We start from the raw sequence: 15,056 nt of genomic DNA, 5'->3' as shown, positions 1-15,056 counted from the left end.
GCTTGTTTGGGTGAAAGGCCAGTGATATACTCCTTATACGTATTTTAGTATCATTATTAGTCATTATGTATGAACTTGATACTCCTTATAAGTATTTTAGTATCATTATTAGTCATTATGTACTTTAACATTTGAAACTTGATTTCATAACCCTGGATTTATTTTGCTAGGACACGCCCTAGGGCAATTAGTTTGGGTGTTAGGCCACACTATGAATCATCTGTATGACACTTTTATTTGCTTTCCTTTGGGAACATTAAAGACACTTACCTGTCTGCTTGAAAGGAGTTCAAAGCTTTTATGTGGCGGCTGATTGAAGGCTTCCTGAATTGCCTCCAACACAGTCTGACAAACATCTGAGGCACACATGCACTCTGTAATGTAGATTACGGGCCCTATTCTCCCACAGGCCATCGGCGCTATTACGGGCCTTAACCGCAAAAAAACGTGCCTAGCGCCTGTTTCGGGAAAATAGCAATAGGCTTTAGGCTGCCAAATGCGCTTTAGGCCGAATGGGCGTGGCGGAGTCCCTGAATGCGCCAAAGTGGGCGTGTCGGCGCTAAATACCGGCGTACTCCTATCTTCCGACCTGCCGTTAATTTAGCGCCTTGCGCCTTTGAAAAGCAGGCCTATTCAATGGGCCAGTCCGTCCCCTCTCTCCTCTGTCACCCTTCTCTGTGTCACTCTCTCCCTCTCTCCTACTGACAGGAGCAGGCATTGGTGTGCGTTTACCAGTTTATTGTGAAATAAATCCTTCCGTGTTGAGTTACTGTCACAAGCCTGTGTGACAACGCTTCCAGCCTGGGTAAAACAACTCCGTCCGTACCGCTTTGAGGCTGCAGGCAGTCTGACAGGCACAATACGACTGTCTCTCTCTGACTGCCTGTGAATGCCCCAGCATGCAATTGGGTACTAAATTTCGCTACTAAATAGCAACCAAATGAGGCGAAATAGATATAAAAGGTCGATCTAAAATAATGTGTAATGGTAACACAGCCTGCAATTGTAGAACATTTCAATATTGGACCAAATAAATCATCGAAATTAAAACACCACCCTAAGTGAAACATATATGTCCTCCTGGGCCTATATATACCCCTTGTCGAGTTAACGTGATTTAGAGAAGTAACAGCGGAACGCGCTTCGGAACGCGCTTCTAATGGCATCTGCTATACTGTGATGTCCCTCCAATAACTTGGCCCTATTTCACATTTAGTTTTACAATAAAAACACATTTATGCAATGACTTGACATAATGTAGGGTATATTTATGTGCATCATCCTTCCTGCAGCAGGCGAGAGAAAATGATATCTTTCTGGACAAACTTTCACCAATCTAATAGGCTATATTTTTCTAGCTGATGCATAGAACATTATTTTCACTTTGATCTTGCTATAGTGTAGCGTATTTACATGCTTGCAGTATTGAAACTGCAGTTAGATTGGTTTGAGAAGCATAATAATATGGAATAATAGCCTATAATGCAGACAGACAGGCTGGATGAAGGGAGGGGGGGGGGGCAGAGCGTTTGGCTTTCGTCTGGTTTTGTGGGATCACTGGAATTGGAGCTAAAAAGGCAAGCGTGCGATTCGTTTATTGCACTTATCCAATGAGCATGACGGTGCATAATTTTACGCCTAAAAGGCGTGGTTGTAATGCTTTGGGCTGCATCTAGCGCCAGCACGACGATATCAAGTGCGCCTTTCCACGCCCACTGCTTTGATCTGCGCCTGCCGCTCGGCCTAGAAACTGCGCCGATGCAACGATAGGGGCCTACGTGTTGCAGATGTAATCATGTGAAGATTAGCCTCCTCCACTACAAAAGTTATTATGTGACAGATTGGGATTTAAATGTTCATATGAAAAGGTTAAGTATAAGTAAACAAAACAACTATAAACTAATTGTTTTATAATTATTAGGCATACAGTAAGTAGCCTATTATTAACTATGTCAGACCATCCTCACAAGAAAAACAACACAGGTCTATTTCCCGGGGTGAAAATGACCAATGTGACCATAAAACATTTCACTTGGAGCAAAAACAAAAAATAAAAAGCGGGGAAAATAAATAGATTTTCCGCACTGAGTGTGCGGGGACCCAGCGCTGTAACCAGGAAGTTGCCGGGCTGGGTGTGTCGAGTTTCATTCATGCAGTATATGCCGCTTTCATTTCACGCATATATCTATTGTGTGGTTTGGGTAGGAGAATTATTGACTTTAACATTTAAACATGATGTCATAACCCTGCGCTTAGTTTGCTAGGAGGTGTTGACTTTAACCTTTGAAACGTGATGTCAAACCCTGTGTTTAGTTTGCTAGGAGGTGTTGACTTTAAACCTTTGAAACATGATTTTAGAACCCTGCATTTAGTTTGCTGGATGTGGCCTCTGGATCAATATTAGTGTGGTTGTCAGACCACACTATGGATGAAATCATCACAGAGCAACCATCTATGCTTTCCGATCTGACACCGCTGCACTCATTGGCTGCAGTTGAGTGAGTGTTAATTAAAATTAAAATCCCTCTTAAGTTTTCTTTCACAACAAAGTTTCTTTTTTGACTCAAGCACTTTATAGTTTTGAGCTATTTGTATTGTACAAATTCTAAGAAACTCTGACTTTTATCGCTGACCTGTATATCAAGGCTCATCCCATTTTTTACTCGAGTTTAGAAATTCAGTTTGAATTGAGAGGAAACAGTCAGACTGGCATGACAAGACTGACATAATTATTGCATCACCAAGATTGGTTAACCTCTTGAATTCTTTATGTCTTGACAATGTCTCCATAATTACAGGCATGGAACCAATGTTCACAAAACGATGTGGCCAATAGCACAACTCCATAGAGTTCAGGTTAGGACACTGTCTAAATAGGCTACCATACAATGACATTGCAAATGATTTCCTTTCCATTGGGAACTTATACCTGTCTGCTTGAAAAAGACTTCAAAGCTTTTATGCGAGGGCTGATTGAAGACTTGCTGAATTGCCTCCAACACTGTCTCACAAAAATCTGAGGCGCACACTGTAATGCAGATTTCAGAGGCGCAAACTGTAATGCAGATTTCAGAGGCGCACACTCTGTAATGCAGATTTCAGAGGCGCACACTCTGTAATGCAGAAGTTAGTTAGTTAGTTAGAAGTTTTTATTTACTTTTGCCAGGAAACATGGCCTCAGTGAACATAATCATCAAGTATTGCAAACTGATGACTCTGCTGTCACTTTTCATTTAGATAGAGTGATCTGCCAACTGTAGCGTATGTTTCTGGTTGCTCTCCCAATCAATGAATATGTTTGCAGCTGCCAATCTCCCTATCATAGCAAGCATAATTTGATTAGCCCTTGGGGTTGAGATGTGCATCAACTTGTACTGGGCGCTGGCTAAAAGACAAGATATATATATATATATATAATACAACATTTCTAGTCCTGACGTGTTGCACCTTGGCTGCAAATGTAAACGGGGCTTCAATCAAATTTGATCAAATGCCATTCAATCCAGAGCAATCACAATGTTTGGGATTCAATTTCTGTGTGTGTGTGTGTGTGTGTGTGTGTGTGTGTGTGTGTGTGTGTGTGTGTGTGTGTGTGTGTGTGTGTGTGTGCGTGCGTGTGTGTTGGAACGTGCAGAAAAACCATAAAGCAGATGAAACCAACCTCATAGTGCTCTTCTCTGATGGAAACGAGTCTGCGTATAGGCGGGAGATCGACCACCTGATGAGTTGGTGCAGTCAAAACAACCTGGAGCTCAACGCTCAAAAGACAGTGCAGATGGTTTCGGACTACAGGAAGGACGCAGCCCCACCCGCCCCCATCACCCCAAGTGCCTTCCCAGGTAAAACTACTTTCTGGGGTCCATCATCAGCTGGGAGCTGAACATCAGAGCTCTCACCAAGAAGGCACAACAGAGGATGTACCTCCTCTGGTGGCCGAAGAAGTTCAAAGTGCCAAAGGCAACGGTGGTGCACTTGTACACATCCACCGTCGAGTCCATCCTCACCTCCTCCATCACCATCTGGTACTGTAGCATACCACAGCAGCAGCCCGCAAGGACATCTCCAGACTGTGGTGCATCATCCATCCTGCCGAAAAGGTGGTCAGGTACAGCCTGCCATCCCTTCACGACTGCCAGGACGCTGAAGCGGTCTCAGAAAATCATGGCCGACCCCTCCCACCCAGGTCATAAACTCTTTGAGGCTCTCCCCCTTGGCAGGAGACTGAGGTCTGGCAGTACCAGAACCTCTCGTCACTCTCGTTCTTCCCAACTGAGATCCGCCTCTTCGATGAGGCCCGATAGCCCCATGAATCACTTTACTTATCATTATGGGTTAGGCTTAAATAACAAAACCATTACATGTGATTTACAGTTGAATTGTACACTTTTAACTGGGACTTGAACACAGCTCTCCGGTGTGAAAGGCAAGTGTCTACACCCTCCATCCACCCCGACCACAACACCCTTACTGGCCACTGTGCTATTTCAATATCAGACTCTATGATGTGTATAACATTGATATTTATGTATCTAGAAACATGATATGGAATGTATTTTGGTTCAGAAACATACAATGCCGACATTTTATTCTAGTGACAAGGCTGCACCAGCAAGTGTTCGATATTGTGCGTGTGTGTGTGTGTGTGTGTTTGTGCCTGCACTGGTGGCAGAGCCATAGCCTGCAGTGTGCAGGTGTGTTAGGAGAGTGTGTCCTGAGGTGAAGGCAGAGGCATGTGGTGGCGAGCCATAACCAGCACTGGTGGCAGAGCCATAGCCTGCAGTGGTGGCAGAGCCATAGCCTGCACTGGTGGCAGGGCCATAACCTGCAGTAGTGGCAGGGCCATAGCCTGCAGTGGTGGCAGGGCCATAGCCTGCACTGGTGGCAGAGCCATAACCAGCACTGGTGGCAGGGCCATAGCCTGCAGTGGTGGCAGAGCCATAGCCTGCACTGGTGGCAGGGCCATAGCCTGCAGTGGTGGCAGGGCCATAGCCTGCAGTGGTGGCAGAGCCATAGCCTGCAGTGGTGGCAGGGCCATAGCCTGCACTGGTGGCAGAGCCATAGCCTGCAGTAGGGATGGGTACCGAACTCGGTACTTTTACAGGCACCGACCGAAAGTGGGCGGTACTACCGAGTATCAGTTCACATGACATGAAACGGTACCTCATTTCGGTACTTTTTTTTTTTTCTATTATAATTTAAAAATGTCGGTACTTGAACGCATCTCAGTGATACAAAGACAGCGAGTGAGATAGAAATTCCGACGCAAACTTGAAGGCAACACACACGAGGGTGGGTTACGTCAGCACGTCACTGCCAAAACAAGAAGAAGAAGAAGAAGATGGCCTCTCGCTTGCGGTCCAAAGTGTGGCACTGGCTACACTTCACAAAGATAGACTCAGACAACGCTCGCTGTAACATTTGCGATGCGAAGTGCAAAGCTGGCCAGGGGAACACCTCTAACTTGAGGAAACACTTGGTCAAGCATAAAATCTTTTTAAATGCGGAAGACTGTAAAGTGTTCGATAGCCTGAGGGTGGACGCTGCATCCACCAGCAGCAAAGCACCTACTCTGAAGCAGCTCCTCTGCTTCGTTAGCAAATGGACAACGACGACGACGAAACTTCAAGTGTCGCAAGTGAGGCGTCGACTTCTTCAACATCAGGTAACGTCATTTAATTAGCTAACGTTAGCTGGATAGTTGTAGCTTATAGCTTAGCATGTTTAGTAGCGTAACTAGCGTTGCTAACGTTATTATTATCCTCAGTTCGTGTCACCGTGAGACGTGTTATTCAACGTTACACTCTTGCTTTCTTTGCTAGGCCACCGTGTGAGAGTCGCACAGGAGACACCCTTCACCCTGGCGAAGAAAGCAGCTTTACCCCGGCAGAAAGTAAATGAGTGCCACAGGGCAGTGACTGCCTTCATTGTAAAAGGCATGTTGCCCTTCGCAACGGTGGAGTCTCCATGGTTCAGGTAAATTATTTATTTATGTATAAATGGGTGATAATGTGTGTGTGTGTGTGTGTGTGTGTGTGTGTGATATTCATAGAGTAAGCTAAGTTACTAACAATAGTTATTTTTATTGTCTATATATAGGGAGATGACAGGGACCCTGAACCCAAAATACTCCCCGATCCCTCCAGAGACCTTCTCACAAACACACTTATCCCAGCTTGGTATCGTGTTGAGAAGAAGAATGTGAAGGAGGAACTCAGGGCAGTTGACCATATTGCAGTGACCGGTGATGGATGGAGCAGTGTGGCACAAGACCATTACCTCACGGTCACTACCTTGCTGCGACAAGTAAACTCTTGGTTTGGGAGGGAAGAGGGAGGGAGGGAGGGGTTTTATTTTGTTGGGTGCTGCTGCTAAATAAAAAAAATCTAAATAAAGAACAATGTTGAAATTGAGAAGTTTGGACTTATTTGTTTTACAACTGTACATTTTTGTTGTTGCAAAAAAGTATCGAAAAAGGTACCGTTTTTGGTACCGTACCGAATTCCAGGTACCGGTACCGTACCGGTATCGATTCAAATGTGAACGGTACCCAACCCTAGCCTGCAGTGGTGGCAGGGCCATAGCCTGCAGTGGTGGCAGGGCCATAGCCTGCAGTGGTGGCAGGGCCATAGCCTGCACTGGTGGCAGAGCCATAGCCTGCAGTGGTGGCAGGGCCATAGCCTGCAGTGGTGGCAGGGCCATAGCCTGCACTGGTGGCAGAGCCATAGCCTGCACTGGTGGCAGAGCCATAGCCTGCACTGGTGGCAGAGCCATAGCCTGCACTGGTGGCAGAGCCATAACCAGCACTGGTGGCAGGGCCATAGCCTGCACTGGTGGCAGAGCCATAGCCTGCACTGGTGGCAGAGCCATAGCATGCACTGGTGGCAGAGCCATAGCCTGCACTGGTGGCAGAGCCATAGCCTGCACTGGTGGCAGGGCCATAGCCTGCACTGGTGGCAGAGCCATAACCAGCACTGGTGGCAGGGCCATAGCCTGCACTGGTGGCAGAGCCATAGCCTGCACTGGTGGCAGAGCCATAGCATGCACTGGTGGCAGAGCCATAGCCTGCACTGGTGGCAGAGCCATAGCCTGCACTGGTGGCAGAGCCATAGCCTGCACTGGTGGCAGAGCCATAACCAGCACTGGTGGCAGAGCCATAACCAGCACTGGTGGCAGAGCCATAGCCTGCACTGGTGGCAGGGCCATAGCCTGCACTGGTGGCAGAGCCATAGCCTGCACTGGTGGCAGAGCCATAGCCTGCACTGGTGGCAGGGCCATAGCCTGCACTGGTGGCAGGGCCATAACCAGCACTGGTGGCAGGGCCATAGCCTGCACTGGTGGCAGAGCCATAGCCTGCACTGGTGGCAGGGCCATAGCCTGCACTGGTGGCAGGGCCATAACCAGCACTGGTGGCAGAGCCATAGCCTGCACTGGTGGCAGAGCCATAACCAGCACTGGTGGCAGAGCCATAACCAGCACTGGTGGCAGAGCCATAGCCAGCACTGGTGGCAGAGCCATAGCCAGCACTGGTGGCAGAGCCATAGCCAGCACTGGTGGCAGGGCTAATTCCAGTAGTCTTTACCAGGGATCTCATATCCTCATTCAGTTGTGTCACCAACTCTCGTCAAGTCACGCGGCAGGAAAGTCTCGCGTGACTTGACGAGAGTTGGTGACACAGACTCCGAATGAGGATATGAGATCCCTGGTAAAGACTACTGGAAATAGCGCGGGGGTGAATAGCATTCTGATGTTTCTTTAGGGATTATACAATGACGATATGGGTAGAAAACGGGAAGAATACTGTCTATTTACATGGAGTAACAGCACGCTGCTTTGTGGCCCCGACGGAGCGCCATTCAAGGACTGGCTTGGACACTATTTACCTCACAACAACGCCTAGGAGGCACAAAATCGCACAGGAGAACACTGGGTGAGTCATCAGATAATAATTAATGTGAGGAGAGGGCTCCAGGTAAAAACATAAATAAATTATCCTTTAAGTATGCCCAAATACACCATATCGAAGCATTGTATTTGTAAATGCAGTTTATGTCAGCATCTGCCAGGGGGTCATCATCACGATAAGAGTAGGCATAATAATGTGTTAATTCTACTACAGGAGAGCCTTGATGATGCGTATATATTTGTATTGGCATTGGCAATTGGCCAAAAGAAGTGGAAAGTATCGCATATCTGATATCGGCAAAAAATCCAATATCGTGCATCCCTGAGAAAAAAGCATAATAAACCCACCACAATAGTGGGTCTCTTAACGTGACGGCAGTGGTATTCTTGTTGCTGTGCTCCAGCTTCCATAAATGCAAAATCTCACAAGTGTCAAAATAACAGAAAAATATGAGGAGTGGATGAGAGAACGTTTTTGTTTTAGCGTTTCTCTCTTACTAGAATAATAGTGGGAGGCTTTGTCATCTAGCTGTACAAACCTTTTTTCTCCTACACACATAACGGATAACTCTAAACTCCAGCCATGACAGGTCTTCCATTATATAAAAAGCTATGCACTCAGCTCTCTCTGCCATCTCCATGTGTGCTGAATCAAATAAAACGACAATGAATAAAGAGGCCAACAGAGCGCACTCATTTGCCACATCGTCTAGGTTATTCTCATTCTTCCCCACAGTCACACAAACACAGATGCTGCTAAACTCCCCACAGTCACACAAACACAGATCCCGTTAAACTCCCCACAGTCACACAAACACAGGGATGCTGCTAAACTCCCCACAGTCACACAAACACAGATCCCGCTAAACTCCCCTCTGTCTCACAAACAGAGATCCCGTTAAACTCCCCCCAGTGACACAAACACAGATCCCGCTAAACTCCCCTCTGTCTCACAAACAGAGATCCCGTTAAACTCCCCACAGTCACACAAACACAGATCCCGCTAAACTCCCCTCTGTCTCACAAACAGAGATCCCGTTAAACTCCCCACTGTCACACAAACACAGATCCCGCTAAACTCCCCTCTGTCTCACAAACAGAGATCCCGTTAAACTCCCCACAGTCACACAAACACAGATCCCGCTAAACTCCCCTCTGTCTCACAAACAGAGATCCCGTTAAACTCCCCACTGTCACACAAACACTGATCCCGCTAAACTCCCCTCTGTCTCACAAACAGAGATCCCGTTAAACTCCCCACAGTCACACAAACACAGATCCCGTTAAACTCCCCTCTGTCTCACAAACAGAGATCCCGTTAAACTCCCCACTGTCTCACAAACACAGATCCCGTTAAACTCCCCACAGTCACACAAACACAGATCCCGTTAAACTCCCCTCTGTCTCACAAACACAGATCCCGTTAAACTCCCCACTGTCTCACAAACAGAGATCCCGTTAAACTCCCCACAGTCACACAAACACAGATCCCGTTAAACTCCCCTCTGTCTCACAAACAGAGATCCCGTTAAACTCCCCACTGTCTCACAAACACAGATCCCGTTAAACTCCCCACAGTCACACAAACACAGATCCCGTTAAACTCCCCTCTGTCTCACAAACAGAGATCCCGTTAAACTCCCCACTGTCTCACAAACACAGATCCCGTTAAACTCCCCACAGTCACACAAACACAGATCCCGTTAAACTCCCCACTGTCTCACAAACAGAGATCCCGTTAAACTCCCCACAGTCACACAAACACAGATCCCGTTAAACTCCCCTCTGTCTCACAAACAGAGATCCCGTTAAACTCCCCACTGTCTCACAAACACAGATCCCGTTAAACTCCCCACAGTCACACAAACACAGATCCCGTTAAACTCCCCACAGTCACACAAACACAGATCCCGTTAAACTCCCCACTGTCTCACAAACAGAGATCCCGTTAAACTCCCCACTGTCTCACAAACACAGATCCCGTTAAACTCCCCACTGTCTCACAAACACAGATCCCGTTAAACTCCCCAGTCACACAAACACAGACAGATCCCGTTAAACTCCCCACTGTCACAAAAACACAGATCATGCTAAACTCCACTTTGCCCAAGCAAAAGCCTGACAGGTCTTTCATTATTTACAATTATATAACAAAACAAAAAAGTGCTGCTTTCTCTACGGTATTCTATTCTCTGACTGTGAACTGTAGCTCTACATTTACACTTATGTGAATACAGGCCAGCACACGCATTTGGGATGGTCAGGATTCAACCTATTGCGATACAAAAATGTAACGGGGCAGGAAAAGAAATTGTGATATAGAGCTCAACAGTGACCGCCCACTTTTTCTCAGCTCCCATGCCGGAAGAGATTTCCCCATTCATTTTCTCCATAGACATTTAGAAACATCCTTATCCACCTTATTTCTAGCTGCCATGATGTGACGTGGGTGCTTCTTTTTATGATCCAGCCCGCCTGCAGGGCGGGATATCAGCGGTCAGCACAGTTATAACTGCAGCCCGCGCATCTCTAACACACACACACACGTTCAGAGGAACCGGGACATTTGTCCTCCGCGTTTGACCCGTCCTGGCTCGTCCTCCTCCATGGTCAGGCCAGGAGCGGTGGGCAGCTCCAGTGAAGTCCCTGGGAACCAACTTGTTGATGTCGTAAATCCTTACCATGGTGATGGCCCCATTCTTTCTTTCTGAGGGACGGACATACGGATGGACGGACAGCCAGCCTAGGCCCCTAGTGGCCACGCCGTAAAAACAAGCAGCAGAATAACGGCATGCCTTCGACCAATTGCTTGAGTGACATGACTGATGACATCACTCACTCATCAGCGACCTGGTCTCTCTTTCTTTCTTTTTTCTCTCCTTATTTCTTTCTTTATTTTGTGGAGACAGACAGAGACAGACAGCTGTATTAGACTGGTGTCTTGTTTTATGAGCAAATGATGAAAATAGCCCCATATATTTTCATAACACAGTAATGAGAACCTGGTTGTATGTGTGTGAGGCAGAGAAGTGGGTATTGTGTATTTGCTGGTGTGTGTGTGTGTGTGTGTGTGTGTGTGTGTGTGTGTGTGTGCGTGCGTGCGTGCGTGCGTGCGTGTCCGAGGCACAGATGCTGGCGTAGCGGGGTACAATCCCCTGACAGGTGACCACTCTGGCTGCTCTGAAAACCTTATGGCCAACAGAGCTGCGTCACATTGTTAGTTAAATACTTTGTTATTCTCCAGGGGCGCTCGTTTTAACCTCCCTGACAAACCTTATGGCAGAGTGACAGAGGCAATGTGGGTGGACACGTTTGATCCTTCTGGGGCCGCTCGATTCGACCTCTCTGAAAGTGCCTTTTGGAAAAAAAAATAACTTTAGCACTTGGTTAAATCTCAATGATATTCTGCACCTTATGAATTAGAGTTCACATCACATAGGTTGTTAAATATAAGTACCGGAATCCGAATACATTATTGGGGAAAGCACAGATAATGTGATGGAAACAGATCACTTTGGTAACACTTTATATTAAGTTAGTGTTGTAGTATACCTGAGTACAGGACTTGGACTCGAGTGTCCTGGACTCATTGTCAGGACTTGTGCTTATATCTATATCATATATCTTATCTATATCATATATCTAGACCACCATAGGTTACATACATACTTTACATTTTACTTGATTACATTAGTACACAAACACAGCAGACTGTGGGAGGAAACCGGAGCACCCAGAGGAAACCCACATAAACACAGGGAGAACATGCAAACTCCACAGTTCAAGGACCGGGGTGGAGATTCAAAACCCACGGCCTTCTTGCTGTGAGGCGACACTGCTAACCACTGAGCCACAGCCTCAAAATGTTGTATTTCTTTGTAATTAAATAGATGCTAACCACTGAGCCACAGCCTCAAAATGTTGTATTTCTTAGTAATTAAAGAGACATGTAATCTTGTAAACATCCATTTACTAACACATGGAGTTTTATAGTACAACTCCAGACGACATGTCTTTAAAATGAGCAAATAAGATGACACGCGACATTTTCAGGGCACCTCTCTAAACTAGACACACGTGATGCATCTTGGGTTTGAGTGTTGCCTTCAGGGTTTGCAGGAGTTGTATGTGTGTGCCTTCTATGCTTGTTTGTGTGTGTGTGTGATTACTTTATTTTATTCTCCAACACTCCCTGTACTGTGATTTGTATTGCATTGCATATGACTACATTGTTAATAAAATGGCCCTTTTTTTGCCAAGCTTACTGGTGCCACTCGGAGGTTGCTTCCGGGCTGGATGTGGCCCGCGGGCCGCCAATTGAATAGGCCTGCGCTACACAAAATAAGCTGCCAGGGCGGCCATTTTGTCTTTAGGCGTTTTGGGGTTGCCGCGGCGTCCCCGGGACCTGCTCCACCCTCCTTGTCTGGCCCCGCCCCCCCAGTGCATGGGGTGCCTCATGGCGGCGTGTTTGAGCTCCACCAGGTCCTGGAATACCGAGTCACAGAACACGCAGCCCATGTGCTGGCTCTCACTGGTGGGGAGTGGCGTGTGGCTCTTGTTAAATTCAACGGCCACCAGGGAGGCATCACAGGTGTTGCAGCTCTCCTGAGCCACCTGCACCCTGTGTGCATGTTCAAAGAAGTGCACCAGCACGTTGCATTTATTACAGGCCATCCTCCATTTTGGTCCTGAAGTGGGATCCAGCACTAAAACCCCACTGTCACACTCCACACACTGTCCGATGCCCAGGGAGTTGAGAGAGTGCTGGCAGGACGGGTGGCTGCACTCATTACATCCCATACCTTTCTTCATGTCCCGGAAGGGTGGGTTGCTGAAGCAGTAGGGGCAGAGGGGATAGCTCTTGCCCCGCGATCCTGAGGTCCACAGCACCAGCTCAAATTCATCCAGTGGGCAGCGGAGCTCCTTGTATAGCTTGATGGCTCCGTTCTGGGGAAGGATATAGGTCTCATCACAGTGGGAGCAGTGGAGCCTGCTGGGCTTGGCCTGGATGTACTTCATGAAGCGGTGGCACTTGCCGCAGCGGGACAATGGCTTGCCAGTGGCAGCAATGGGGGAAAACGATACCTCCATCAGCTCATCCATGCTGCTGATGGAGTCCACAAAGTAGTGGAACTTCCTCTTGAAGATGTCCAGTGTGTGTTGCAGCACTTGCTGGAAGTTGGCCTTGCCCTGGGCGATAAGGTTTAGCTGCTTCTCCACAGCGCTGCGTATGGTGGGCAGCACAAGCTCGGCATCTGTCTTGTAGTAGCCATGTACCAGGACAATGCCCAGGTTTGTGGGCTTCAGCTTGCGTCCATTCTCTACCGTCACATAGTTCCTCTGGCAGATGTTGTTTATGTGGACCGGGATGCTGGCATCAGTACCAACGCCATGTTTCTCCATAAGTGTGATGAGCTCGGCCTCGGTCAGGTAGTTCAGGGGGCTGGTCTGCTTCTCCACCAGCTTGATTTCGTCTACCGTGAAAGTGTCTCTGCACTCGCACACTGGCATGGCCTCCTCCAGAGGGATGCCCTGCCATGGCATCACCTCTGTGAAACCTGGTAATATAAGGGTTTTGCCACTGCACGAGAAGGCCTCAAGGCCGATGCTGAATTCAATGGTGGTCTGCAGGTACTTGCAGTCCTCGCTGACAGTGGCGATGAAATGTCGTGCGATGTACTGGTATAGCTGCCAGCCGTCACTTCCCAACTCTCCTTCTGAGGCAGCATGCATGGGTGTGATGGGAGGATGGTCTCCAACATCTGCTCCTTTCCTGGGCCGATTCAGTCCGGCCACCAGCAGAGCCTTCACCTCCTGTGCCCAGAAGGGGTTATTGGCCTGCTGTTTCAGGGTTCCCTTGAGGTCAAAGTTCTCCGGGTAGTGGGTGGTCTCAGTACGTGGGTAGCTGATGTAACCCTGCGTGTACAGGCGCTCTGCAATCTGCATGGTATGTTGGGGACCCATGCCTAAGGCAGAGCTGGCCACTCGCAACATTTCCACTGTGTTCAAGGCCTGTGGCCTCTGCTTGGCCTTCTCCTTCTTACTCACAGACTCCACCAGGGCCCCCATGGAGGTTCTGGCCAGGTTGACGAACATCTGACCCACCTCCCTGTTGAAAACCCTCACCCTGTTCCAGTCCAGCGTCAGAGGGCTGCCCCTCCCCTTAAACACCTTTGCCTGGATGATCCAATATGTCTCTGGTTTGAAGGACTGGATCTTGTCATGGCGCTCCACGCAGAAGCCTAGCGTTGGGGTCTGGCAAGGTCCAAATGAGATCAGGGAAGAGTCCAGGTTGCCGTATTTACCCTGGAAATACCTGGTCTGGAACCGGGTGAAGGCACAGCCAATACGTAGGTCCAGCTCCTGGCGTGCGTCCACTGACAGGGCTTCATTGCGGTTGGGCTCTACCAGGCGGTTCATGGCCTTCCAGATATCGGTGTCAGTGATGGAGCTGAACTTCGCCCGGTAGATGGTCTGCTCCCTGCCATGTGCCTTGTTCATCACCGGCTGGATGGCATCCAATACCTCAAAACAGATGTTCTCGCCTTCTTTATCGCAGTCCAACCACAAAACCACATAGTCACAGGCTTTGGCTTCAACCTGGAGGAACTTGACCATGTTGAGTTTGGGGTTGGCCTCTTTCTTCTCTGTGGGAGCTTGGCTGAAGAGCTCAGCAGGGTCCACCTTGTCCCAGTTGTTGTACTTCCCAATGAAGTCCAGGCTCATCACGTGTCCACACACAGAAGTCATCTTAAAGTGCACAGTTTGGCCCTGGAAGGTGCCAGTGTAGTCATGCACTGAGCATGCTCTGTTGAGCCCCTTGCGACTTGTACAATTTCCTTTGGAGAGGATTTTGGCAATTGACTGAGCCAATGAAGGCTTTTCTGCCACCATCAGGACCGTCCTCATTTTGAACGAAGTAACGCTAACATTAGTGACGGCTGTGCCATCAAGCTACTGATCATCAGTGACATCATCAGTGATGTCATACCACTGATGATGTCATAGATATTGTGACATCATCAGTGACATCATAAATTCTTCCTTGCTGAGGTTATTATTTGGATGACTCTTGCTCAATAAAGCCTGATGCTCCAACAACATGGAGCATCGAACAAGCCCAAGTCACAGAGTCCAATAATGGCATCACACTC

The 15,056-nt window shown here is 48.0% G+C and overlaps 1 pseudogene across 1 annotated transcript; it reads right to left on the bottom strand.

Annotated features, from left to right (window-relative positions):
- Nucleotides 1–12,234: 12,234 nt before the first annotated feature.
- LOC310789785 (DNA topoisomerase 3-beta-1 pseudogene) lies at nucleotides 12,235–14,811 on the bottom strand (annotated as a pseudogene). The gene has a single exon. The product of its transcript is annotated as a DNA topoisomerase 3-beta-1 pseudogene (transcript).
- Between the last annotated feature and the right edge of the window lie 245 nt (nucleotides 14,812–15,056).

Source organism: Poromitra crassiceps, assembly GCF_964638095.1.
Source record: "Poromitra crassiceps genome assembly, chromosome: 15".
Lineage (NCBI taxonomy): Eukaryota > Metazoa > Chordata > Actinopteri > Beryciformes > Melamphaidae > Poromitra > Poromitra crassiceps.
The sequence above is the reverse complement of the archived record's forward strand: the minus strand, read 5'-3'. Positions and strand labels throughout refer to the sequence as shown.